Here is a 23,175-nt window from a genome sequence, read left to right on the forward strand (position 1 = left end):
ACTTCCTGCTCTTTTACAGTAAATGCAATATTTTGCATCAAATAAGAGAAAAGTACTTTTACTGGAGATGAATGCATGCAATGGTGGTACAGTGGTGAGCATAGCTGCCTTCCAAGCAGTTGACCCGGGTTCGTTTCCAGGGCGTTGCAGAAGTGTTTTTCTAATGAAACAAGAATTGAAAAAAACATTTCATCCTATCCTCAATGTGCTCAAACCTACGATATCAGGCCATTATTAGCCCTGTTGAATTACATCTCTTCTTGTGTTGTTGTGGCAGAGTGGTTAAGGCGATGGACTAGAAATCCATTGGGGTTTCCCCACGTAGGTTCAAATCCTGCCAACGACAAAGCTCGTCTAGTATTACTTCCTGCTCTTTTACAATAAATGCAATAATTTGCATCAAATAAGAGAAAAGTACTTTTACTGCAGATAAATGCATGCAATGGTGGTATAGTGGTGAGCATAGCTGCCTTCCAAGCAGTTGACCTGGGTTGGATTCCCGGCCATTGCAGAAGTGTTTTTCTATTAAACAAGAATTGGAAAAAAAACGTTTCATCCTATGCTCAATGTGCTCAAACCTACGATATGTCAGGCCATTATTAGCCCTGTTGAATTACATCTCTTCATGTGTTGTTGTGGCCCAGTGGTTAAGGCGATGGAGTAGAAATCCATTGGGGTTTCCCCGCGTAGGTTCAAATCCTGCCAACAACGAAGCTCGTCTAGTATTACTTCCTGCTCTTTTACATTAAATGCAATCATTTGCATCAAATAAGAGAAAGGTACTTTTACTGCAGACAAATGCATGCAATGGTGGTATAGTGGTGAGCATAGCTGCCTTCCAAGCAGTTGACCGGGGTTCGATTCCCGGCCATTGCAGAAGTGTTTTTCTATTAAAAAAGAATTGGAAAAAAAACATTTCATCCTATCCTCCATGTGCTCAAACCTATCAGGCCATTATCAGTGCTGTTTTATGACTGTTTTCATGTGTTGTTGTGGCCGAGTGGTTAAGGCGATGGACTAGAAATCCATTGGGGATTCCCTGCGTAGGTTCAAATCCTGCCAACAACTAAGCTCGTATAGTATTACTTCCTGCTCTTTTACAGTAAATGCAATATTTTTGCATCAAATAAGAGAAAAGTATTTTTACTGAGATAAATGCATGCAATGGTGGTATAGTGGTGAGCATAGCTGCCTTCCAAGCAGTTGACCCGGGTTCGTTTCCAGGGCGTTGCAGAAGTGTTTTTCTAATGAAACAAGAATTGAAAAAACATTTCATCCTATCCTCAATGTGCTCAAACCTACGATATCAGGCCATTATTAGTCCTGTTGAATTACATCTCTTCTTGTGTTGTTGTGGCAGAGTGGTTAAGGCGATGGACTAGAAATCCATTGGGGTTTCCCCGCATAGGTTCAAATCCTGCCAACGACGAAGCTCGTCTAGTATTACTTCCTGCTCTTTTACAAGAAATGCAATAATTTGCATCAAATAAGAGAAAAGTACTTTTACTGCAGATAAATGCATGCAATGGTGGTATAGTGGTGAGCATAGCTGCCTTCCAAGCAGTTGACCTGGGTTGGATTCCCGGCCATTGCAGAAGTGTTTTTCTATTAAACAAGAATTGGAAAAAAACATTTCATCCTATCCTCCATGTGCTCAAACCTACGATATCAGGCCATTATTAGTCCTGTTTTATTACTGTTTTCATGTGTTGTTGTGGCCGAGTGGTTAAGGCGATGGACTAGAAATCCATTGGGGTTTCCCTGCGTAGGTTCAAATCCTGCCAACAACTAAGCTCGTATAGTATTACTTCCAGCACTTTTACAGTAAATGCAATATTTTTGCATCAAATAAGAGAAAAGTATTTTTACTGAGATAAATGCATGCAATGGTGGTATAGTGGCGAGCATAGCTGCCTTCCAAGCAGTTGACCCGGGTTTGATTCCCGGCCATTGCAGAAGTGTTTTTCTATTAAACAAGAATTGGAAAAAAACGTTTCATCCTATGCTCAATGTGCTCAAACCTACGATATTTCAGGCCATTATTAGCCCTGCTGAATTACATCTCTTCATGTGTTGTTGTGGCCCAGTGGTTAAGGCGATGGACTAGAAATCCATTGGGGTTTCCCCGCGTAGGTTCAAATCCTGCCAACAACGAAGCTCGTCTAGTATTACTTCCTGCTCTTTTACAGTAAATGCAATATTTTGCATCAAATAAGAGAAAAGTACTTTTACTGGAGATGAATGCATGCAATGGTGGTACAGTGGTGAGCATAGCTGCCTTCCAAGCAGTTGACCCGGGTTCGTTTCCAGGGCGTTGCAGAAGTGTTTTTCTAATGAAACAAGAATTGAAAAAAACATTTCATCCTATCCTCAATGTGCTCAAACCTACGATATTTCAGGCCATTATTAGCCCTGTTGAATTACATCTCTTCATGTGTTGTTGTGGCCCAGTGGTTAAGACGATGGAGTAGAAATCCATTGGGGTTTCCCCGCGTAGGTTCAAATCCTGGCAACAACCAAGCTTGTCTAGTATTACTTCCTGCTCTTTTACATTAAATGCAATCATTTGCATCAAATAAGAGAAAAGTACTTTTACTGCAGACAAATGCATGCAATGGTGGTATAGTGGTGAGCATAGCTGCCTTCCAAGCAGTTGACCCGGGTTCGATTCCCGGCCATTGCAGAAGTGTTTTTCTATTAAAAAAGAATTGGAAAAAAAACATTTCATCTTATCCTCCAAGTGCTCAAACCTAAGATATCAGGCCATTATTAGTCCTGTTTTATTACTGTTTTCATGTGTTGTTGTGGCCGAGTGGTTAAGGCGATGGACTAGAAATCCATTGGGGTTTCCCCGCGTAGGTTCAAATCCTGCCAACAACGAAGCTCGTCTAGTATTACTTCCTGCTCTTTTACAGCAAATGCAATATTTTGCATCAAATAAGAGAAAAGTACTTTTACTGGAGATTAATGCATGCAATGGTGGTACAGTGGTGAGCATAGCTGCCTTCCAAGCAGTTGACCCGGGTTCGTTTCCAGGGCGTTGCAGAAGTGTTTTTCTAATGAAACAAGAATTGAAAAAAACATTTCATCCTATCCTCAATGTGCTCAAACCTACGATATCAGGCCATTATTAGCCCTGTTGAATTACATCTCTTCATGTGTTGTTGTGGCCGAGTGGTTAAGGCGATGGACTAGAAATCCATTGGGGTTTCCCCGCGTAGGTTCAAATCCTGCCAACAACGAAGCTCGTCTAGTATTACTTCCTGCTCTTTTACATTAAATGCAATCATTTGCATCAAATAAGAGAAAAGTAATTTTACTGCAGACAAATGCATGCAATGGTGGTATAGTGTTGAGCATAGCTGCCTTCCAAGCAGTTGACCCGGGTTCGATTCCTGGCCATTGCAGAACTGTTTTTCTATTAAAAAAGAATTGGAAAAAAAAACATTTCATCCTATCCTCCATGTGCTCAAACCTAAGATATCAGGCCATTATTAGTCCTGTTTTATTACTGTTTTCATGTGTTGTTGTGGCCGAGTGGTTAAGGCGATGGACTAGAAATCCATTGGGGTTTCCCCGCGTAGGTTCAAATCCTGCCAACAACGAAGCTCGTCTAGTATTACTTCCTGCTCTTTTACAGTAAATGCAATATTTTTGCATCAAATAAGAGAAAAGTATTTTTACTGAGATAAATGCATGCAATGGTGGTATAGTGGTGAGCATAGCTGCCTTCCAAGCAGTTGACCCGGGTTCGATTCCCGGCCATTGCAGAAGTGTTTTTATATTAAACAAGAATTGGAAAAAAAACGTTTCATCCTATGCTCAATGTGCTCAAACCTACGACATTTCAGGCCATTATTAGCCCTGTTGAATTACATCTCTTCATGTGTTGTTGTGGCCGAGTGGTTAAGGCGATGGAGTAGAAATCCATTGGGGTTTCCCCGCGTAGGTTCAAATCCTGCCAACAACGAAGCTCGTCTAGTATTACTTCCTGCTCTTTTACATTAAATGCAATCATTTGCATCAAATAAGAGAAAAGTACTTTTACTGCAGATAAATTCATGCATTGGTGGTATAGTGGTGAGCATAGCTGCCTTCCAAGCAGTTGACCCGGGTTCGATTCCTGGCCATTGCAGAAGTGTTTTTCTATTAAACAAGAATTGGAAAAAAAACATTTCATCCTATCTGCCATGTGATATCAGGCCATTATTAGTGCTGTTTTATTACTGTTTTCATGTGTTGTTGTGGCCGAGTGGTTAAGGCGATGGACTTGAAATCCATTGTGGTTTCCCCGTGTAGGTTCAAATCCTGCCAACAACGAAGCTCGTCTAGTATTACTTCCTGCTCTTTTACAGTAAATGCAATATTTTGCATCAAATAAGAGAAAAGTACTTTTACTGTAGATGAATGCATGCAATGGTGGTACAGTGGTGAGCATAGCTGCCTTCCAAGCAGTTGACCCGGGTTCGTTTCCAGGGCGTTGCAGAAGTGTTTTTCTAATGAAACAAGAATTGAAAAAAACATTTCATACTATCCTCAATGTGCTCAAACCTACGATATCAGGCCATTATTAGCCCTGTTGAATTACATCTCTTCATGTGTTGTTGTGGCCGAGTGGTTAAGGCGATGGACTTGAAATCCATTGTGGTTTCCCCGTGTAGGTTCAAATCCTGCCAACAACGAAGCTCTTCTAGTATTACTTCCTGCTCTTTTACAGTAAATGCAATCATTTGCATCAAATAAGAGAAAATTACTTTTACTGCAGATAAATGCATGCAATGGTGGTATAGTAGTGAGCATAGCTGCCTTCCAAGCAGTTGACCCGGGTTCGTTTCCAGGGCGTTGCAGAAGTGTTTTTCTAATGAAACAAGAATTGAAAAAAACATTTCATCCTATCCTCAATGTGCTCAAACCTACGATATCAGGCCATTATTAGCCCTGTTGAATTACATCTCTTCTTGTGTTGTTGTGGCAGAGTGGTTAAGGCGATGGACTAGAAATCCATTGGGGTTTCCCCACGTAGGTTCAAATCCTGCCAACGACGAAACTCGTCTAGTATTACTTCCTGCTCTTTTACAATAAATGCAATAATTTGCATCAAATAAGAGAAAAGTACTTTTACTGCAGATAAATGCATGCAATGGTGGTATAGTGGTGAGCATAGCTGCCTTCCAAGCAGTTGACCTGGGTTGGATTCCCGGCCATTGCAGAAGTGTTTTTCTATTAAACAAGAATTGGAAAAAAAACGTTTCATCCTATGCTCAATGTGCTCAAACCTACGATATTTCAGTCCATTATTAGCCCTGTTGAATTACATCTCTTCATGTGTTGTTGTGGCCGAGTGGTTAAGGCGATGGACTAGAAATCCATTGGGGTTTCCCTGCGTAGGTTCAAATCCTGCCAACAACTAAGCTCGTATAGTATTACTTCCTGCTCTTTTACAGTAAATGCAATATTTTTGCATCAAATAAGAGAAAAGTATTTTTACTGAGATAAATGCATGCAATGGTGGTATAGTGGTGAGCATAGCTGCCTTCCAAGCAGTTGCCCCGGGTTTGATTCCCGGCCATTGCAGAAGTGTTTTTCTATTGAACAAGAATTGGAAAAAAAAAACATTTCATCCTATCCTCCATGTGCTCAAACCTAAGATATCAGGCCATTATTAGTGCTGTTTTATTACTGTTTTCATGTGTTGTTGTGGCCGAGTGGTTAAGGCGATGGACTAGAAATCCATTGGGGTTTCCCCGCGTAGGTTCAAATCCTGCCAACGACGAAGCTCGTCTAGTATAACTTCCTCCTCTTTTACAGTAAATGCAATAATTTTGCATCAAATAAGAGAAAAGTACTTTTACTGCAGACAAATGCATGCAATGGTGGTATAGTGGTGAGCATAGCTGCCTTCCAAGCAGTTGACCGGGGTACTATTCCCGGCCATTGCAGAAGTGTTTTTCTATTAAAAAAGAATTGGAAAAAAAACATTTCATCCTATCCTCCATGTGCTCAAACCTAAGATATCAGGCCATTATTAGTCCTGTTTTATTACTGTTTTCATGTGTTTTTGTGGCCGAGTGGTTAAGGCGATGGACTAGGAATCCATTGGGGTTTCCCTGCGTAGGTTCAAATCCTGCCAACAACTAAGCTCGTATAGTATTACTTCCTGCTCTTTTACAGTAAATGCAATATTTTTGCATCAAATAAGAGAAAAGTATTTTTACTGAGATAAATGCATGCAATGGTGGTATAGTGGTGAGCATAGCTGCCTTCCAAGCAGTTGACCTGGGTTGGATTCCCGGCCATTGCAGAAGTGTTTTTCTATTAAACAAGAATTGGAAAAAAAGGTTTCATCCTATGCTCAATGTGCTCAAACCTACGATATTTCAGGCCATTATTAGCCCTGTTGAATTACATCTCTTCATGTGTTGTTGTGGCCCAGTGATTAAGGCGATGGACTAGAAATCCATTGGGGTTTCCCCGCGTAGGTTCAAATCCTGCCAACAACGAAGCTCGTCTAGTATTACTTCCTGCTCTTTTACATTAAATGCAATCATTTGCATCAAATAAGAGAAAAGTACTTTTACTGCAGACAAATGCATGCAATGGTGGTATAGTGGTGAGCATAGCTGCCTTCAAGCAGTTGACCGGGGTTCGATTCCCGGCCATTGCAGAAGTGTTTTTCTATTAAAAAAGAATTGGAAAAAAAACATTTCATCCTATCCTCCATGTGCTCAAACCTAAGATATCAGGCCATTATTAGTCCTGTTTTATTACTGTTTTCATGTGTTGTTGTGGCCGAGTGGTTAAGGCGATGGACTAGAAATCCATTGGGGTTTCCCTGCGTAGGTTCAAATCCTGCCAACAACTAAGCTCGTCTAGTATTACTTCCTGCTCTTTTACATTAAATGCAATCATTTGCATCAAATAAGAGAAAAGTACTTTTACTGCAGACAAATGCATGCAATGGTGGTATAGTGGTGAGCATAGCTGCCTTCCAAGCAGTTGACCCGGGTTCGATTCCCGGCCATTGCAGAAGTGTTTTTCTATTAAAAAAGAATTGGAAAAAAAAACATTTCATCCTATCCTCCATGTGCTCAAACCTAAGATATCAGGCCATTATTAGTCCTATTTTATTACTGTTTTCATGTGTTGTTGTGGCCGAGTGGTTAAGGCGATGGACTAGAAATCCATTGTGGTTTCCCCGTGTAGGTTCAAATCCTGCCAACAACGAAGCTCTTCTAGTATTACTTCCTGCTCTTTTACAGTAAATGCAATCATTTGCATCAAATAAGAGAAAAGTACTTTTACTGCAGATAAATGCATGCAATGGTGGTATAGTAGTGAGCATAGCTGCCTTCCAAGCAGTTGACCCGGGTTCGTTTCCAGGGCGTTGCAGAAGTGTTTTTCTAATGAAACAAGAATTGAAAAAAACATTTCATCCTATCCTCAATGTGCTCAAACCTACGATATCAGGCCATTATTAGCCCTGTTGAATTACATCTCTTCATGTGTTGTTGTGGCACAGTGGTTAAGGCGATGGACTAGAAATCCATTGGGGTTTCCCCGCGTAGGTTCAAATCCTGCCAACGACGAAGCTCGTCTAGTATTACTTCCTGCTCTTTTACAATAAATGCAATAATTTGCATTAAATAAGAGAAAAGTACTTTTACTGCAGATAAATGCATGCAATGGTGGTATAGTGGTGAGCATAGCTGCCTTCCAAGCAGTTGACCTGGGTTGGATTCCCGGCCATTGCAGAAGTGTTTTTCTATTAAACAAGAATTGGAAAAAAACGTTTCATCCTATGCTCAATGTGCTCAAACCTAAGATATCAGGCCATTATTAGTCCTGTTTTATTACTGTTTTCATGTGTTGTTGTGGCCGAGTGGTTAAGGCGATGGACTAGAAATCCATTGGGGTTTCCCTGCGTAGGTTCAAATCCTGCCAACAACTAAGCTCGTATAGTATTACTTCCTGCTCTTTTACAGTAAATGCAATATTTTTGCATCAAATAAGAGAAAAGTATTTTTACTGAGATAAATGCATGCAATGGTGGTATAGTGGTGAGCATAGCTGCCTTCCAAGCAGTTGACCTGGGTTTGATTCCCGGCCATTGCAGAAGTGTTTTTCTATTAAACAAGAATTGGAAAAAAACATTTCATCCTATCCTCAATGTGCTCAAACCTACGATATCAGGCCATTATTAGCCCTGTTGAATTACATCTCTTCATGTGTTGTTGTGGCAGAGTGGTTAAGGCGATGGACTAGAAATCCATTTGGGTTTCCCCGCGTAGGTTCAAATCCTGCCAACAACGAAGCTCGTCTAGTATTACTTCCTGCTCTTTTACAATAAATGCAATAATTTGCATCAAATAAGAGAAAAGTACTTTTACTGCAGATAAATGCATGCAATGGTGGTATAGTGGTGAGCATAGCTGCCTTCCAAGCAGTTGACCTGGGTTGGATTCCCGGCCATTGCAAAAGTGTTTTTCTATTAAACAAGAATTGGAAAAAAACGTTTCATCCTATGCTCAATGTGCTCAAACCTACGATATTTCAGGCCATTATTAGCCCTGTTGAATTACATCTCTTCATGTGTTGTTGTGGCCCAGTGGTTAAGATGATGGAGTAGAAATCCATTGGGGTTTCCCCGCGTAGGTTCAAATCCTGGCAACAACCAAGCTTGTCTAGTATTACTTCCTGCTCTTTTACATTAAATGCAATCATTTGCATCAAATAAGAGAAAAGTACTTTTACTGCAGACAAATGCATGCAATGGTGGTATAGTGGTGAGCATAGCTGCCTTCCAAGCAGTTGACCCGGGTTCGATTCCCGGCCATTGCAGAAGTGTTTTTCTATTAAAAAATAATTGGAAAAAAAACATTTCATCTTATCCTCCAAGTGCTCAAACCTAAGATATCAGGCCATTATTAGTCCTGTTTTATTACTGTTTTCATGTGTTGTTGTGGCCGAGTGGTTAAGGCGATGGACTAGAAATCCATTGGGGTTTCCCCGCGTAGGTTCAAATCCTGCCAACAACGAAGCTCGTCTAGTATTACTTCCTGCTCTTTTACAGTAAATGCAATATTTTGCATCAAATAAGAGAAAAGTATTTTTTCTGGAGATTAATGCATGCAATGGTGGTACAGTGGTGAGCATAGCTGCCTTCCAAGCAGTTGACCCGGGTTCGTTTCCAGGGCATTGCAGAAGTGTTTTTCTAATGAAACAATAATTGAAAAAAACATTTCATCCTATCCTCAATGTGCTCAAACCTACGATATCAGGCCATTATTAGCCCTGTTGAATTACATCTCTTCATGTGTTGTTGTGGCCGAGTGGTTAAGGCGATGGACTAGAAATCCATTGGGGTTTCCCCGCGTAGGTTCAAATCCTGCCAACAACGAAGCTCGTCTAGTATTACTTCCTGCTCTTTTACATTAAATGCAATCATTTGCATCAAATAAGAGAAAAGTACTTTTACTGCAGACAAATGCATGCAATGGTGGTATAGTGGTGAGCATAGCTGCCTTCCAAGCAGTTGACCCGGGTTCGATTCCTGGCCATTGCAGAACTGTTTTTCTATTAAAAAAGAATTGGAAAAAAAAACATTTCATCCTATCCTCCATGTGCTCAAACCTAAGATATCAGGCCATTATTAGTCCTGTTTTATTACTGTTTTCATGTGTTGTTGTGGCCGAGTGGTTAAGGCGATGGACTAGAAATCCATTGGGGTTTCCCCGCGTAGGTTCAAATCCTGCCAACAACGAAGCTCGTCTAGTATTACTTCCTGCTCTTTTACAGTAAATGCAATATTTTTGCATCAAATAAGAGAAAAGTATTTTTACTGAGATAAATGCATGCAATGGTGGTATAGTGGTGAGCATAGCTGCCTTCCAAGCAGTTGACCCGGGTTCGTTTCCAGGGCGTTGCAGAAGTGTTTTTCTAATGAAACAAGAATTGAAAAAAACATTTCATACTATCCTCAATGTGCTCAAACCTACGATATCAGGCCATTATTAGCCCTGTTGAATTACATCTCTTCATGTGTTGTTGTGGCCGAGTGGTTAAGGCGATGGACTTGAAATCCATTGTGGTTTCCCCGTGTAGGTTCAAATCCTGCCAACAACGAAGCTCTTCTAGTATTACTTCCTGCTCTTTTACAGTAAATGCAATCATTTGCATCAAATAAGAGAAAATTACTTTTACTGCAGATAAATGCATGCAATGGTGGTATAGTAGTGAGCATAGCTGCCTTCCAAGCAGTTGACCCGGGTTCGTTTCCAGGGCGTTGCAGAAGTGTTTTTCTAATGAAACAAGAATTGAAAAAAACATTTCATCCTATCCTCAATGTGCTCAAACCTACGATATCAGGCCATTATTAGCCCTGTTGAATTACATCTCTTCTTGTGTTGTTGTGGCAGAGTGGTTAAGGCGATGGACTAGAAATCCATTGGGGTTTCCCCACGTAGGTTCAAATCCTGCCAACGACGAAACTCGTCTAGTATTACTTCCTGCTCTTTTACAATAAATGCAATAATTTGCATCAAATAAGAGAAAAGTACTTTTACTGCAGATAAATGCATGCAATGGTGGTATAGTGGTGAGCATAGCTGCCTTCCAAGCAGTTGACCTGGGTTGGATTCCCGGCCATTGCAGAAGTGTTTTTCTATTAAACAAGAATTGGAAAAAAAACGTTTCATCCTATGCTCAATGTGCTCAAACCTACGATATTTCAGGCCATTATTAGCCCTGTTGAATTACATCTCTTCATGTGTTGTTGTGGCCGAGTGGTTAAGGCGATGGACTAGAAATCCATTGGGGTTTCCCTGCGTAGGTTCAAATCCTGCCAACAACTAAGCTCGTATAGTATTACTTCCTGCTCTTTTACAGTAAATGCAATATTTTTGCATCAAATAAGAGAAAAGTATTTTTACTGAGATGTATGCATGCAATGGTGGTATAGTGGTGAGCATAGCTGCCTTCCAAGCAGTTGCCCCGGGTTTGATTCCCGGCCATTGCAGAAGTGTTTTTCTATTGAACAAGAATTGGAAAAAAAAAACATTTCATCCTATCCTCCATGTGCTCAAACCTAAGATATCAGGCCATTATTAGTGCTGTTTTATTACTGTTTTCATGTGTTGTTGTGGCCGAGTGGTTAAGGCGATGGACTAGAAATCCATTGGGGTTTCCCCGCGTAGGTTCAAATCCTGCCAACGACGAAGCTCGTCTAGTATAACTTCCTGCTCTTTTACAGTAAATGCAATAATTTTGCATCAAATAAGAGAAAAGTACTTTTACTGCAGACAAATGCATGCAATGGTGGTATAGTGGTGAGCATAGCTGCCTTCCAAGCAGTTGACCGGGGTACTATTCCCGGCCATTGCAGAAGTGTTTTTCTATTAAAAAAGAATTGGAAAAAAAACATTTCATCCTATCCTCCATGTGCTCAAACCTAAGATATCAGGCCATTATTAGTCCTGTTTTATTACTGTTTTCATGTGTTTTTGTGGCCGAGTGGTTAAGGCGATGGACTAGGAATCCATTGGGGTTTCCCTGCGTAGCTTCAAATCCTGCCAACAACTAAGCTCGTATAGTATTACTTCCTGCTCTTTTACAGTAAATGCAATATTTTTGCATCAAATAAGAGAAAAGTATTTTTACTGAGATAAATGCATGCAATGGTGGTATAGTGGTGAGCATAGCTGCCTTCCAAGCAGTTGACCTGGGTTGGATTCCCGGCCATTGCACAAGTGTTTTTCTATTAAACAAGAATTGGAAAAAAAGGTTTCATCCTATGCTCAATGTGCTCAAACCTACGATATTTCAGGCCATTATTAGTCCTGTTTTATTACTGTTTTCATGTGTTGTTGTGGCCGAGTGGTTAAGGCGATGGACTAGAAATCCATTGGGGATTCCCTGCGTAGGTTCAAATCCTGCCAACAACTAAGCTCGTATAGTATTACTTCCTGCTCTTTTACAGTAAATGCAATATTTTTGCATCAAATAAGAGAAAAGTATTTTTACTGAGATAAATGCATGCAATGGTGGTATAGTGGTGAGCATAGCTGCCTTCCAAGCAGTTGACCCGGGTTCGTTTCCAGGGCGTTGCAGAAGTTTTTTTCTAATGAAACAAGAATTGAAAAAACATTTCATCCTATCCTCAATGTGCTCAAACCTACGATATCAGGCCATTATTAGTCCTGTTGAATTACATCTCTTCTTGTGTTGTTGTGGCAGAGTGGTTAAGGCGATGGACTAGAAATCCATTGGGGTTTCCCCGCATAGGTTCAAATCCTGCCAACGACGAAGCTCGTCTAGTATTACTTCCTGCTCTTTTACAAGAAATGCAATAATTTGCATCAAATAAGAGAAAAGTACTTTTACTGCAGATAAATGCATGCAATGGTGGTATAGTGGTGAGCATAGCTGCCTTCCAAGCAGTTGACCTGGGTTGGATTCCCGGCCATTGCAGAAGTGTTTTTCTATTAAACAAGAATTGGAAAAAAACATTTCATCCTATCCTCCATGTGCTCAAACCTACGATATCAGGCCATTATTAGTCCTGTTTTATTACTGTTTTCATGTGTTGTTGTGGCCGAGTGGTTAAGGCGATGGACTAGAAATCCATTGGGGTTTCCCTGCGTAGGTTCAAATCCTGCCAACAACTAAGCTCGTATAGTATTACTTCCAGCACTTTTACAGTAAATGCAATATTTTTGCATCAAATAAGAGAAAAGTATTTTTACTGAGATAAATGCATGCAATGGTGGTATAGTGGCGAGCATAGCTGCCTTCCAAGCAGTTGACCCGGGTTTGATTCCCGGCCATTGCAGAAGTGTTTTTCTATTAAACAAGAATTGGAAAAAAACGTTTCATCCTATGCTCAATGTGCTCAAACCTACGATATTTCAGGCCATTATTAGCCCTGCTGAATTACATCTCTTCATGTGTTGTTGTGGCCCAGTGGTTAAGGCGATGGACTAGAAATCCATTGGGGTTTCCCCGCGTAGGTTCAAATCCTGCCAACAACGAAGCTCGTCTAGTATTACTTCCTGCTCTTTTACAGTAAATGCAATATTTTGCATCAAATAAGAGAAAAGTACTTTTACTGGAGATGAATGCATGCAATGGTGGTACAGTGGTGAGCATAGCTGCCTTCCAAGCAGTTGACCCGGGTTCGTTTCCAGGGCGTTGCAGAAGTGTTTTTCTAATGAAACAAGAATTGAAAAAAACATTTCATCCTATCCTCAATGTGCTCAAACCTACGATATCAGGCCATTATTAGCCCTGTTGAATTACATCTCTTCTTGTGTTGTTGTGGCAGAGTGGTTAAGGCGATGGACTAGAAATCCATTGGGGTTTCCCCACGTAGGTTCAAATCCTGCCAACGACAAAGCTCGTCTAGTATTACTTCCTGCTCTTTTACAATAAATGCAATAATTTGCATCAAATAAGAGAAAAGTACTTTTACTGCAGATAAATGCATGCAATGGTGGTATAGTGGTGAGCATAGCTGCCTTCCAAGCAGTTGACCTGGGTTGGATTCCCGGCCATTGCAGAAGTGTTTTTCTATTAAACAAGAATTGGAAAAAAAACGTTTCATCCTATGCTCAATGTGCTCAAACCTACGATATGTCAGGCCATTATTAGCCCTGTTGAATTACATCTCTTCATGTGTTGTTGTGGCCCAGTGGTTAAGGCGATGGAGTAGAAATCCATTGGGGTTTCCCCGCGTAGGTTCAAATCCTGCCAACAACGAAGCTCGTCTAGTATTACTTCCTGCTCTTTTACATTAAATGCAATCATTTGCATCAAATAAGAGAAAGGTACTTTTACTGCAGACAAATGCATGCAATGGTGGTATAGTGGTGAGCATAGCTGCCTTCCAAGCAGTTGACCGGGGTTCGATTCCCGGCCATTGCAGAAGTGTTTTTCTATTAAAAAAGAATTGGAAAAAAAACATTTCATCCTATCCTCCATGTGCTCAAACCTATCAGGCCATTATCAGTGCTGTTTTATGACTGTTTTCATGTGTTGTTGTGGCCGAGTGGTTAAGGCGATGGACTAGAAATCCATTGGGGATTCCCTGCGTAGGTTCAAATCCTGCCAACAACTAAGCTCGTATAGTATTACTTCCTGCTCTTTTACAGTAAATGCAATATTTTTGCATCAAATAAGAGAAAAGTATTTTTACTGAGATAAATGCATGCAATGGTGGTATAGTGGTGAGCATAGCTGCCTTCCAAGCAGTTGACCCGGGTTCGTTTCCAGGGCGTTGCAGAAGTGTTTTTCTAATGAAACAAGAATTGAAAAAACATTTCATCCTATCCTCAATGTGCTCAAACCTACGATATCAGGCCATTATTAGTCCTGTTGAATTACATCTCTTCTTGTGTTGTTGTGGCAGAGTGGTTAAGGCGATGGACTAGAAATCCATTGGGGTTTCCCCGCATAGGTTCAAATCCTGCCAACGACGAAGCTCGTCTAGTATTACTTCCTGCTCTTTTACAAGAAATGCAATAATTTGCATCAAATAAGAGAAAAGTACTTTTACTGCAGATAAATGCATGCAATGGTGGTATAGTGGTGAGCATAGCTGCCTTCCAAGCAGTTGACCTGGGTTGGATTCCCGGCCATTGCAGAAGTGTTTTTCTATTAAACAAGAATTGGAAAAAAACATTTCATCCTATCCTCCATGTGCTCAAACCTACGATATCAGGCCATTATTAGTCCTGTTTTATTACTGTTTTCATGTGTTGTTGTGGCCGAGTGGTTAAGGCGATGGACTAGAAATCCATTGGGGTTTCCCTGCGTAGGTTCAAATCCTGCCAACAACTAAGCTCGTATAGTATTACTTCCAGCACTTTTACAGTAAATGCAATATTTTTGCATCAAATAAGAGAAAAGTATTTTTACTGAGATAAATGCATGCAATGGTGGTATAGTGGCGAGCATAGCTGCCTTCCAAGCAGTTGACCCGGGTTTGATTCCCGGCCATTGCAGAAGTGTTTTTCTATTAAACAAGAATTGGAAAAAAACGTTTCATCCTATGCTCAATGTGCTCAAACCTACGATATTTCAGGCCATTATTAGCCCTGCTGAATTACATCTCTTCATGTGTTGTTGTGGCCCAGTGGTTAAGGCGATGGACTAGAAATCCATTGGGGTTTCCCCGCGTAGGTTCAAATCCTGCCAACAACGAAGCTCGTCTAGTATTACTTCCTGCTCTTTTACAGTAAATGCAATATTTTGCATCAAATAAGAGAAAAGTACTTTTACTGGAGATGAATGCATGCAATGGTGGTACAGTGGTGAGCATAGCTGCCTTCCAAGCAGTTGACCCGGGTTCGTTTCCAGGGCGTTGCAGAAGTGTTTTTCTAATGAAACAAGAATTGAAAAAAACATTTCATCCTATCCTCAATGTGCTCAAACCTACGATATCAGGCCATTATTAGCCCTGTTGAATTACATCTCTTCTTGTGTTGTTGTGGCAGAGTGGTTAAGGCGATGGACTAGAAATCCATTGGGGTTTCCCCACGTAGGTTCAAATCCTGCCAACGACAAAGCTCGTCTAGTATTACTTCCTGCTCTTTTACAATAAATGCAATAATTTGCATCAAATAAGAGAAAAGTACTTTTACTGCAGATAAATGCATGCAATGGTGGTATAGTGGTGAGCATAGCTGCCTTCCAAGCAGTTGACCTGGGTTGGATTCCCGGCCATTGCAGAAGTGTTTTTCTATTAAACAAGAATTGGAAAAAAAACGTTTCATCCTATGCTCAATGTGCTCAAACCTACGATATGTCAGGCCATTATTAGCCCTGTTGAATTACATCTCTTCATGTGTTGTTGTGGCCCAGTGGTTAAGGCGATGGAGTAGAAATCCATTGGGGTTTCCCCGCGTAGGTTCAAATCCTGCCAACAACGAAGCTCGTCTAGTATTACTTCCTGCTCTTTTACATTAAATGCAATCATTTGCATCAAATAAGAGAAAGGTACTTTTACTGCAGACAAATGCATGCAATGGTGGTATAGTGGTGAGCATAGCTGCCTTCCAAGCAGTTGACCGGGGTTCGATTCCCGGCCATTGCAGAAGTGTTTTTCTATTAAAAAAGAATTGGAAAAAAAACATTTCATCCTATCCTCCATGTGCTCAAACCTATCAGGCCATTATCAGTGCTGTTTTATGACTGTTTTCATGTGTTGTTGTGGCCGAGTGGTTAAGGCAATGGACTTGAAATCCATTGTGGTTTCCCCGTGTAGGTTCAAATCCTGCCAACAACGAAGCTCTTCTAGTATTACTTCCTGCTCTTTTACAGTAAATGCAATCATTTGCATCAAATAAGAGAAAAGTACTTTTACTGCAGATAAATGCATGCAATGGTGGTATAGTAGTGAGCATAGCTGCCTTCCAAGCAGTTGACCCGGGTTCGTTTCCAGGGCGTTGCAGAAGTGTTTTTCTAATGAAACAAGAATTGAAAAAACATTTCATCCTATCCTCAATGTGCTCAAACCTACGATATCAGGCCATTATTAGCCCTGTTGAATTACATCTCTTCATGTGTTGTTGTGGCCGAGTGGTTAAGGCGATGGACTAGAAATCCATTGGGGTTTCCCCGCGTAGGTTCAAATCCTGCCAATGACGAAGCTCGTCTAGTATTACTTCCTGCTCTTTTACAATAAATGCAATAATTTGCATCAAATAAGAGAAAAGTACTTTTACTGCAGATAAATGCATGCAATGGTGGTATAGTGGTGAGCATAGCTGCCTTCCAAGCAGTTGACCTGGGTTGGATTCCCGGCCATTGCAGAAGTGTTTTTCTATTAAACAAGAATTGGAAAAAAACGTTTCATCCTATGCTCAATGTGCTCAAACCTACGATATTTCAGGCCATTATTAGCCCTGTTGAATTACATCTCTTCATGTGTTGTTGTGGCCCAGTGGTTAAGGCGATGGAGTAGAAATCCATTGGGGTTTCCCCGCGTAGGTTCAAATCCTGGCAACAACCAAGCTTGTCTAGTATTACTTCCTGCTCTTTTACATTAAATGCAATCATTTGCATCAAATAAGAGAAAACTACTTTTACTGCAGACAAATGCATGCAATGGTGGTATAGTGGTGAGCATAGCTGCCTTCCAAGCAGTTGACCGGGGTTCGATTCCCGGCCATTGCAGAAGTGTTTTTCTATTAAAAAAGAATTGGAAAAAAAACATTTCATCCTATCCTCCATGTGCTCAAACCTATCAGGCCATTATCAGTGCTGTTTTATGACTGTTTTCATGTGTTGTTGTGGCCGAGTGGTTAAGGCGATGGACTAGAAATCCATTGGGGATTCCCTGCGTAGGTTCAAATCCTGCCAACAACTAAGCTCGTATAGTATTACTTCCTGCTCTTTTACAGTAAATGCAATATTTTTGCATCAAATAAGAGAAAAGTATTTTTACTGAGATAAATGCATGCAATGGTGGTATAGTGGTGAGCATAGCTGCCTTCCAAGCAGTTGACCCGGGTTCGATTCCCGGCCATTGCAGAAGTTTTTTTCTATTAAAAAAGAATTGGAAAAAACCATTTCATCCTATCCTCCATGTGCTCAAACCTACGATATCAGGCCATTATTAGTCCTGTTTTATTACTGTTTTCATGTGTTGTTGTGGCCGAGTGGTTAAGGCGATGGACTAGAAATCCATTGGGGTTTCCCCGCGTAGGTTCAAATCCTGCCAACAACTAAGCTCGTATAGTATTACTTCCTGCTCTTTTACAGTAAATGCAATATTTTTGCATCAAATAAGAGAAAAGTATTTTTACTGAGATAAATGCATGCAATGGTGGTATAGTGGTGAGCATAGCTGCCTTCCAAGCGGTTGACCCGGGTTTGATTCCCGGCCATTGCAGAAGTGTTTTTCTATTAAACAAGAATTGGAAAAAACCATTTCATCCTATCCTCCATGTGCTCAAACCTACGATATCAGGCCATTATTAGTCCTGTTTTATTACTGTTTTCATGTGTTGTTGTGGCCGAGTGGTTAAGGCGATGGACTAGAAATCCATTGGGTTTCCCCGCGTAGGTTCAAATCCTGCCAACAACCAAGCTCGTCTAGTATTACTTCCTGCTCTTTTACATTAAATGCAATCATTTGCATCAAATAAGAGAAAAGTACTTTTACTGCAGACAAATGCATGCAATGGTGGTATACTGGTGAGCATAGCTGCCTTCCAAGCAGTTGACCCGGGTTCGATTCCCGGCCATTGCAGAATTGTTTTTCTATTAAAAAAGAATTGGAAAAAAAAACATTTCATCTTATCCTCCAAGTGCTCAAACCTAAGATATCAGGCCATTATTAGTCCTGTTTTATTACTGTTTTCATGTGTTGTTGTGGCCGAGTGGTTAAGGCGATGGACTAGAAATCCATTGGGGTTTCCCCGCGTAGGTTCAAATCCTGCCAACAACGAAGCTCGTCTAGTATTACTTCCTGCTCTTTTACAGTAAATGCAATATTTTGCATCAAATAAGAGAAAAGTACTTTTACTGGAGATTAATGCATGCAATGGTGGTACATTGGTGAGCATAGCTGCTTTCCAAGCAGTTGACCCGGGTTCGTTTCCAGGGCGTTGCAGAAGTGTTTTTCTAATGAAACAAGAATTGAAAAAAACATTTCATCCTATCCTCAATGTGCTCAAACCTACGATATCAGGCCATTATTAGCCCTGTTGAATTACATCTCTTCATGTGTTGTTGTGGCCGAGTGGTTAAGGCGATGGACTAGAAATCCATTGGGGTTTCCCCGCGTAGGTTCAAATCCTGCCAACAACGAAGCTCGTCTAGTATTACTTCCTGCTCTTTTACATTAAATGCAATCATTTGCATCAAATAAGAGAAAAGTACTTTTACTGCAGACAAATGCATGCAATGGTGGTATAGTGGTGAGCATAGCTGCCTTCCAAGCAGTTGACCCGGGTTCGATTCCTGGCCATTGCAGAACTGTTTTTCTATTAAAAAAGAATTGGAAAAAAAAACATTTCATCCTATCCTCCATGTGCTCAAACCTAAGATATCAGGCCATTATTAGTCCTGTTTTATTACTGTTTTCATGTGTTGTTGTGGCCGAGTGGTTAAGGCGATGGACTAGAAATCCATTGGGGTTTCCCCGCGTAGGTTCAAATCCTGCCAACAACGAAGCTCGTCTAGTATTACTTCCTGCTCTTTTACAGTAAATGCAATATTTTTGCATCAAATAAGACAAAAGTATTTTTACTGAGATAAATGCATGCAATGGTGGTATAGTGGTGAGCATAGCTGCCTTCCAAGCAGTTGATTCCCGGCCATTGCAGAAGTGTTTTTATATTAAACAAGAATTGGAAAAAAAACGTTTCATCCTATGCTCAATGTGCTCAAACCTACGACATTTCAGGCCATTATTAGCCCTGTTGAATTACATCTCTTCATGTGTTGTTGTGGCCGAGTGGTTAAGGCGATGGACTAGAAATCCATTGGGGTTTCCCCGCGTAGGTTCAAATCCTGCCAACAACGAAGCTCGTCTAGAGTTACTTCCTGCTCTTTTACATTAAATGCAATCATTTGCTTCAAAGAAGAGAAAAGTACTTTTACTGCAGATAAATTCATGCATTGGTGGTATAGTGGTGAGCATAGCTGCCTTCCAAGCAGTTGACCCGGGTTCGATTCCTGGCCATTGCAGAAGTGTTTTTCTATTAAACAAGAATTGGAAAAAAAACATTTCATCCTATCTGCCATGTGATATCAGGCCATTATTAGTGCTGTTTTATTACTGTTTTCATGTGTTGTTGTGGCCGAGTGGTTAAGGCGATGGACTTGAAATCCATTGTGGTTTCCCCGTGTAGGTTCAAATCCTGCCAACAACGAAGCTCTTCTAGTATTACTTCCTGCTTTTTTACAGTAAATGCAATCATTTGCATCAAATAAGAGGAAAGTACTTTTACTGCAGATAAATGCATGCAATGGTGGTATAGTAGTGAGCATAGCTGCCTTCCAAGCAGTTGACCCGGGTTCGTTTCCAGGGCGTTGCAGAAGTGTTTTTCTAATGAAACAAGAATTGAAAAAAACATTTCATCCTATCCTCAATGTGCTCAAACCTACGATATCAGGCCATTATTAGCCCTGTTGAATTACATCTCTTCATGTGTTGTTGTGGCAGAGTGGTTAAGGCGATGGACTAGAAATCCATTTGGGTTTCCCCGCGTAGGTTCAAATCCTGCCAACAACGAAGCTCGTCTAGTATTACTTCCTGCTCTTTTACAATAAATGCAATAATTTGCATCAAATAAGAGAAAAGTACTTTTACTGCAGATAAATGCATGCAATGGTGGTATAGTGGTGAGCATAGCTGCCTTCCAAGCAGTTGACCTGGGTTGGATTCCCGGCCATTGCAAAAGTGTTTTTCTATTAAACAAGAATTGGAAAAAAACGTTTCATCCTATGCTCAATGTGCTCAAACCTACGATATTTCAGGCCATTATTAGCCCTGTTGAATTACATCTCTTCATGTGTTGTTGTGGCCCAGTGGTTAAGACGATGGAGTAGAAATCCATTGGGGTTTCCCCGCGTAGGTTCAAATCCTGGCAACAACCAAGCTTGTCTAGTATTACTTCCTGCTCTTTTACATTAAATGCAATCATTTGCATCAAATAAGAGAAAAGTACTTTTACTGCAGACAAATGCATGCAATGGTGGTATAGTGGTGAGCATAGCTGCCTTCCAAGCAGTTGACCCGGGTTCGATTCCCGGCCATTGCAGAAGTGTTTTTCTATTAAAAAAGAATTGGAAAAAAAACATTTCATCTTATCCTCCAAGTGCTCAAACCTAAGATATCAGGCCATTATTAGTCCTGTTTTATTACTGTTTTCATGTGTTGTTGTGGCCGAGTGGTTAAGGCGATGGACTAGAAATCCATTGGGGTTTCCCCGCGTAGGTTCAAATCCTGCCAACAACGAAGCTCGTCTAGTATTACTTCCTGCTCTTTTACAGCAAATGCAATATTTTGCATCAAATAAGAGAAAAGTACTTTTACTGGAGATTAATGCATGCAATGGTGGTACAGTGGTGAGCATAGCTGCCTTCCAAGCAGTTGACCCGGGTTCGTTTCCAGGGCGTTGCAGAAGTGTTTTTCTAATGAAACAAGAATTGAAAAAAACATTTCATCCTATCCTCAATGTGCTCAAACCTACGATATCAGGCCATTATTAGCCCTGTTGAATTACATCTCTTCATGTGTTGTTGTGGCCGAGTGGTTAAGGCGATGGACTAGAAATCCATTGGGGTTTCCCCGCGTAGGTTCAAATCCTGCCAACAACGAAGCTCGTCTAGTATTACTTCCTGCTCTTTTACATTAAATGCAATCATTTGCATCAAATAAGAGAAAAGTAATTTTACTGCAGACAAATGCATGCAATGGTGGTATAGTGTTGAGCATAGCTGCCTTCCAAGCAGTTGACCCGGGTTCGATTCCTGGCCATTGCAGAACTGTTTTTCTATTAAAAAAGAATTGGAAAAAAAAACATTTCATCCTATCCTCCATGTGCTCAAACCTAAGATATCAGGCCATTATTAGTCCTGTTTTATTACTGTTTTCATGTGTTGTTGTGGCCGAGTGGTTAAGGCGATGGACTAGAAATCCATTGGGGTTTCCCCGCGTAGGTTCAAATCCTGCCAACAACGAAGCTCGTCTAGTATTACTTCCTGCTCTTTTACAGTAAATGCAATATTTTTGCATCAAATAAGAGAAAAGTATTTTTACTGAGATAAATGCATGCAATGGTGGTATAGTGGTGAGCATAGCTGCCTTCCAAGCAGTTGACCCGGGTTCGATTCCCGGCCATTGCAGAAGTGTTTTTATATTAAACAAGAATTGGAAAAAAAACGTTTCATCCTATGCTCAATGTGCTCAAACCTACGACATTTCAGGCCATTATTAGCCCTGTTGAATTACATCTCTTCATGTGTTGTTGTGGCCGAGTGGTTAAGGCGATGGAGTAGAAATCCATTGGGGTTTCCCCGCGTAGGTTCAAATCCTGCCAACAACGAAGCTCGTCTAGTATTACTTCCTGCTCTTTTACATTAAATGCAATCATTTGCATCAAATAAGAGAAAAGTACTTTTACTGCAGATAAATTCATGCATTGGTGGTATAGTGGTGAGCATAGCTGCCTTCCAAGCAGTTGACCCGGGTTCGATTCCTGGCCATTGCAGAAGTGTTTTTCTATTAAACAAGAATTGGAAAAAAAACATTTCATCCTATCTGCCATGTGATATCAGGCCATTATTAGTGCTGTTTTATTACTGTTTTCATGTGTTGTTGTGGCCGAGTGGTTAAGGCGATGGACTTGAAATCCATTGTGGTTTCCCCGTGTAGGTTCAAATCCTGCCAACAACGAAGCTCGTCTAGTATTACTTCCTGCTCTTTTACAGTAAATGCAATATTTTGCATCAAATAAGAGAAAAGTACTTTTACTGGAGATGAATGCATGCAATGGTGGTACAGTGGTGAGCATAGCTGCCTTCCAAGCAGTTGACCCGGGTTCGTTTCCAGGGCGTTGCAGAAGTGTTTTTCTAATGAAACAAGAATTGAAAAAAACATTTCATACTATCCTCAATGTGCTCAAACCTACGATATCAGGCCATTATTAGCCCTGTTGAATTACATCTCTTCATGTGTTGTTGTGGCCGAGTGGTTAAGGCGATGGACTAGAAATCCATTGGGGTTTCCCTGCGTAGGTTCAAATCCTGCCAACAACTAAGCTCGTATAGTATTACTTCCTGCTCTTTTACAGTAAATGCAATCATTTGCATCAAATAAGAGAAAATTACTTTTACTGCAGATAAATGCATGCAATGGTGGTATAGTAGTGAGCATAGCTGCCTTCCAAGCAGTTGACCCGGGTTCGTTTCCAGGGCGTTGCAGAAGTGTTTTTCTAATGAAACAAGAATTGAAAAAAACATTTCATCCTATCCTCAATGTGCTCAAACCTACGATATCAGGCCATTATTAGCCCTGTTGAATTACATCTCTTCTTGTGTTGTTGTGGCAGAGTGGTTAAGGCGATGGACTAGAAATCCATTGGGGTTTCCCCACGTAGGTTCAAATCCTGCCAACGACGAAACTCGTCTAGTATTACTTCCTGCTCTTTTACAATAAATGCAATAATT

At 40.7% G+C, this 23,175-nt stretch overlaps 40 non-coding genes across 40 annotated transcripts; all 40 read left to right on the plus strand.

The window, feature by feature from the left end:
- Nucleotides 1–2,072: 2,072 nt before the first annotated feature.
- On the plus strand, nucleotides 2,073–2,154 carry trnas-aga (transfer RNA serine (anticodon AGA)). The gene has a single exon. It is a non-coding gene; the product is annotated as a tRNA-Ser (tRNA).
- A 457-nt stretch (nucleotides 2,155–2,611) lies between these two features.
- trnag-ucc (transfer RNA glycine (anticodon UCC)) lies at nucleotides 2,612–2,683 on the plus strand. Its single transcript has one exon. It is a non-coding gene; the product is annotated as a tRNA-Gly (tRNA).
- A 115-nt stretch (nucleotides 2,684–2,798) lies between these two features.
- Nucleotides 2,799–2,880, plus strand: trnas-aga (transfer RNA serine (anticodon AGA)). Its single transcript has one exon. It is a non-coding gene; the product is annotated as a tRNA-Ser (tRNA).
- A 280-nt stretch (nucleotides 2,881–3,160) lies between these two features.
- Nucleotides 3,161–3,242, plus strand: trnas-aga (transfer RNA serine (anticodon AGA)). Its single transcript has one exon. It is a non-coding gene; the product is annotated as a tRNA-Ser (tRNA).
- Nucleotides 3,243–3,523: 281 nt separating this feature from the next.
- On the plus strand, nucleotides 3,524–3,605 carry trnas-aga (transfer RNA serine (anticodon AGA)). The gene has a single exon. It is a non-coding gene; the product is annotated as a tRNA-Ser (tRNA).
- Nucleotides 3,606–3,698: 93 nt separating this feature from the next.
- Nucleotides 3,699–3,770, plus strand: trnag-ucc (transfer RNA glycine (anticodon UCC)). The gene has a single exon. It is a non-coding gene; the product is annotated as a tRNA-Gly (tRNA).
- A 468-nt stretch (nucleotides 3,771–4,238) lies between these two features.
- On the plus strand, nucleotides 4,239–4,320 carry trnas-uga (transfer RNA serine (anticodon UGA)). Its single transcript has one exon. It is a non-coding gene; the product is annotated as a tRNA-Ser (tRNA).
- Nucleotides 4,321–4,600: 280 nt separating this feature from the next.
- trnas-uga (transfer RNA serine (anticodon UGA)) lies at nucleotides 4,601–4,682 on the plus strand. Its single transcript has one exon. It is a non-coding gene; the product is annotated as a tRNA-Ser (tRNA).
- An 820-nt stretch (nucleotides 4,683–5,502) lies between these two features.
- trnag-ucc (transfer RNA glycine (anticodon UCC)) lies at nucleotides 5,503–5,574 on the plus strand. Its single transcript has one exon. It is a non-coding gene; the product is annotated as a tRNA-Gly (tRNA).
- A 117-nt stretch (nucleotides 5,575–5,691) lies between these two features.
- trnas-aga (transfer RNA serine (anticodon AGA)) lies at nucleotides 5,692–5,773 on the plus strand. The gene has a single exon. It is a non-coding gene; the product is annotated as a tRNA-Ser (tRNA).
- A 281-nt stretch (nucleotides 5,774–6,054) lies between these two features.
- On the plus strand, nucleotides 6,055–6,136 carry trnap-agg (transfer RNA proline (anticodon AGG)). The gene has a single exon. It is a non-coding gene; the product is annotated as a tRNA-Pro (tRNA).
- Nucleotides 6,137–6,954: 818 nt separating this feature from the next.
- trnag-ucc (transfer RNA glycine (anticodon UCC)) lies at nucleotides 6,955–7,026 on the plus strand. The gene has a single exon. It is a non-coding gene; the product is annotated as a tRNA-Gly (tRNA).
- A 1,014-nt stretch (nucleotides 7,027–8,040) lies between these two features.
- Nucleotides 8,041–8,112, plus strand: trnag-ucc (transfer RNA glycine (anticodon UCC)). Its single transcript has one exon. It is a non-coding gene; the product is annotated as a tRNA-Gly (tRNA).
- Nucleotides 8,113–8,766: 654 nt separating this feature from the next.
- trnag-ucc (transfer RNA glycine (anticodon UCC)) lies at nucleotides 8,767–8,838 on the plus strand. The gene has a single exon. It is a non-coding gene; the product is annotated as a tRNA-Gly (tRNA).
- A 115-nt stretch (nucleotides 8,839–8,953) lies between these two features.
- Nucleotides 8,954–9,035, plus strand: trnas-aga (transfer RNA serine (anticodon AGA)). Its single transcript has one exon. It is a non-coding gene; the product is annotated as a tRNA-Ser (tRNA).
- Nucleotides 9,036–9,315: 280 nt separating this feature from the next.
- Nucleotides 9,316–9,397, plus strand: trnas-aga (transfer RNA serine (anticodon AGA)). The gene has a single exon. It is a non-coding gene; the product is annotated as a tRNA-Ser (tRNA).
- Nucleotides 9,398–9,490: 93 nt separating this feature from the next.
- trnag-ucc (transfer RNA glycine (anticodon UCC)) lies at nucleotides 9,491–9,562 on the plus strand. The gene has a single exon. It is a non-coding gene; the product is annotated as a tRNA-Gly (tRNA).
- A 116-nt stretch (nucleotides 9,563–9,678) lies between these two features.
- trnas-aga (transfer RNA serine (anticodon AGA)) lies at nucleotides 9,679–9,760 on the plus strand. The gene has a single exon. It is a non-coding gene; the product is annotated as a tRNA-Ser (tRNA).
- A 280-nt stretch (nucleotides 9,761–10,040) lies between these two features.
- On the plus strand, nucleotides 10,041–10,122 carry trnas-uga (transfer RNA serine (anticodon UGA)). The gene has a single exon. It is a non-coding gene; the product is annotated as a tRNA-Ser (tRNA).
- Nucleotides 10,123–10,942: 820 nt separating this feature from the next.
- trnag-ucc (transfer RNA glycine (anticodon UCC)) lies at nucleotides 10,943–11,014 on the plus strand. Its single transcript has one exon. It is a non-coding gene; the product is annotated as a tRNA-Gly (tRNA).
- Nucleotides 11,015–11,131: 117 nt separating this feature from the next.
- Nucleotides 11,132–11,213, plus strand: trnas-aga (transfer RNA serine (anticodon AGA)). The gene has a single exon. It is a non-coding gene; the product is annotated as a tRNA-Ser (tRNA).
- Nucleotides 11,214–11,494: 281 nt separating this feature from the next.
- Nucleotides 11,495–11,576, plus strand: trnap-agg (transfer RNA proline (anticodon AGG)). The gene has a single exon. It is a non-coding gene; the product is annotated as a tRNA-Pro (tRNA).
- Nucleotides 11,577–12,943: 1,367 nt separating this feature from the next.
- Nucleotides 12,944–13,025, plus strand: trnas-aga (transfer RNA serine (anticodon AGA)). The gene has a single exon. It is a non-coding gene; the product is annotated as a tRNA-Ser (tRNA).
- Nucleotides 13,026–15,113: 2,088 nt separating this feature from the next.
- trnas-aga (transfer RNA serine (anticodon AGA)) lies at nucleotides 15,114–15,195 on the plus strand. The gene has a single exon. It is a non-coding gene; the product is annotated as a tRNA-Ser (tRNA).
- A 1,002-nt stretch (nucleotides 15,196–16,197) lies between these two features.
- Nucleotides 16,198–16,279, plus strand: trnas-uga (transfer RNA serine (anticodon UGA)). Its single transcript has one exon. It is a non-coding gene; the product is annotated as a tRNA-Ser (tRNA).
- A 1,175-nt stretch (nucleotides 16,280–17,454) lies between these two features.
- On the plus strand, nucleotides 17,455–17,526 carry trnag-ucc (transfer RNA glycine (anticodon UCC)). The gene has a single exon. It is a non-coding gene; the product is annotated as a tRNA-Gly (tRNA).
- Nucleotides 17,527–17,640: 114 nt separating this feature from the next.
- Nucleotides 17,641–17,722, plus strand: trnas-aga (transfer RNA serine (anticodon AGA)). The gene has a single exon. It is a non-coding gene; the product is annotated as a tRNA-Ser (tRNA).
- Nucleotides 17,723–18,175: 453 nt separating this feature from the next.
- trnag-ucc (transfer RNA glycine (anticodon UCC)) lies at nucleotides 18,176–18,247 on the plus strand. The gene has a single exon. It is a non-coding gene; the product is annotated as a tRNA-Gly (tRNA).
- Nucleotides 18,248–18,363: 116 nt separating this feature from the next.
- trnas-aga (transfer RNA serine (anticodon AGA)) lies at nucleotides 18,364–18,445 on the plus strand. The gene has a single exon. It is a non-coding gene; the product is annotated as a tRNA-Ser (tRNA).
- Nucleotides 18,446–18,725: 280 nt separating this feature from the next.
- On the plus strand, nucleotides 18,726–18,807 carry trnas-aga (transfer RNA serine (anticodon AGA)). The gene has a single exon. It is a non-coding gene; the product is annotated as a tRNA-Ser (tRNA).
- Nucleotides 18,808–18,900: 93 nt separating this feature from the next.
- Nucleotides 18,901–18,972, plus strand: trnag-ucc (transfer RNA glycine (anticodon UCC)). Its single transcript has one exon. It is a non-coding gene; the product is annotated as a tRNA-Gly (tRNA).
- Nucleotides 18,973–19,088: 116 nt separating this feature from the next.
- Nucleotides 19,089–19,170, plus strand: trnas-aga (transfer RNA serine (anticodon AGA)). Its single transcript has one exon. It is a non-coding gene; the product is annotated as a tRNA-Ser (tRNA).
- A 272-nt stretch (nucleotides 19,171–19,442) lies between these two features.
- trnas-aga (transfer RNA serine (anticodon AGA)) lies at nucleotides 19,443–19,524 on the plus strand. Its single transcript has one exon. It is a non-coding gene; the product is annotated as a tRNA-Ser (tRNA).
- Nucleotides 19,525–19,792: 268 nt separating this feature from the next.
- trnas-uga (transfer RNA serine (anticodon UGA)) lies at nucleotides 19,793–19,874 on the plus strand. The gene has a single exon. It is a non-coding gene; the product is annotated as a tRNA-Ser (tRNA).
- Nucleotides 19,875–20,693: 819 nt separating this feature from the next.
- trnag-ucc (transfer RNA glycine (anticodon UCC)) lies at nucleotides 20,694–20,765 on the plus strand. The gene has a single exon. It is a non-coding gene; the product is annotated as a tRNA-Gly (tRNA).
- Nucleotides 20,766–20,880: 115 nt separating this feature from the next.
- trnas-aga (transfer RNA serine (anticodon AGA)) lies at nucleotides 20,881–20,962 on the plus strand. Its single transcript has one exon. It is a non-coding gene; the product is annotated as a tRNA-Ser (tRNA).
- A 280-nt stretch (nucleotides 20,963–21,242) lies between these two features.
- trnas-aga (transfer RNA serine (anticodon AGA)) lies at nucleotides 21,243–21,324 on the plus strand. Its single transcript has one exon. It is a non-coding gene; the product is annotated as a tRNA-Ser (tRNA).
- Nucleotides 21,325–21,605: 281 nt separating this feature from the next.
- Nucleotides 21,606–21,687, plus strand: trnas-aga (transfer RNA serine (anticodon AGA)). The gene has a single exon. It is a non-coding gene; the product is annotated as a tRNA-Ser (tRNA).
- A 93-nt stretch (nucleotides 21,688–21,780) lies between these two features.
- Nucleotides 21,781–21,852, plus strand: trnag-ucc (transfer RNA glycine (anticodon UCC)). Its single transcript has one exon. It is a non-coding gene; the product is annotated as a tRNA-Gly (tRNA).
- Nucleotides 21,853–22,320: 468 nt separating this feature from the next.
- On the plus strand, nucleotides 22,321–22,402 carry trnas-uga (transfer RNA serine (anticodon UGA)). Its single transcript has one exon. It is a non-coding gene; the product is annotated as a tRNA-Ser (tRNA).
- Nucleotides 22,403–23,175: the final 773 nt, after the last annotated feature.

Source organism: Callionymus lyra, chromosome 17, assembly GCF_982586985.1.
Source record: "Callionymus lyra chromosome 17, fCalLyr1.hap1.1, whole genome shotgun sequence".
NCBI lineage: Eukaryota > Metazoa > Chordata > Actinopteri > Syngnathiformes > Callionymidae > Callionymus > Callionymus lyra.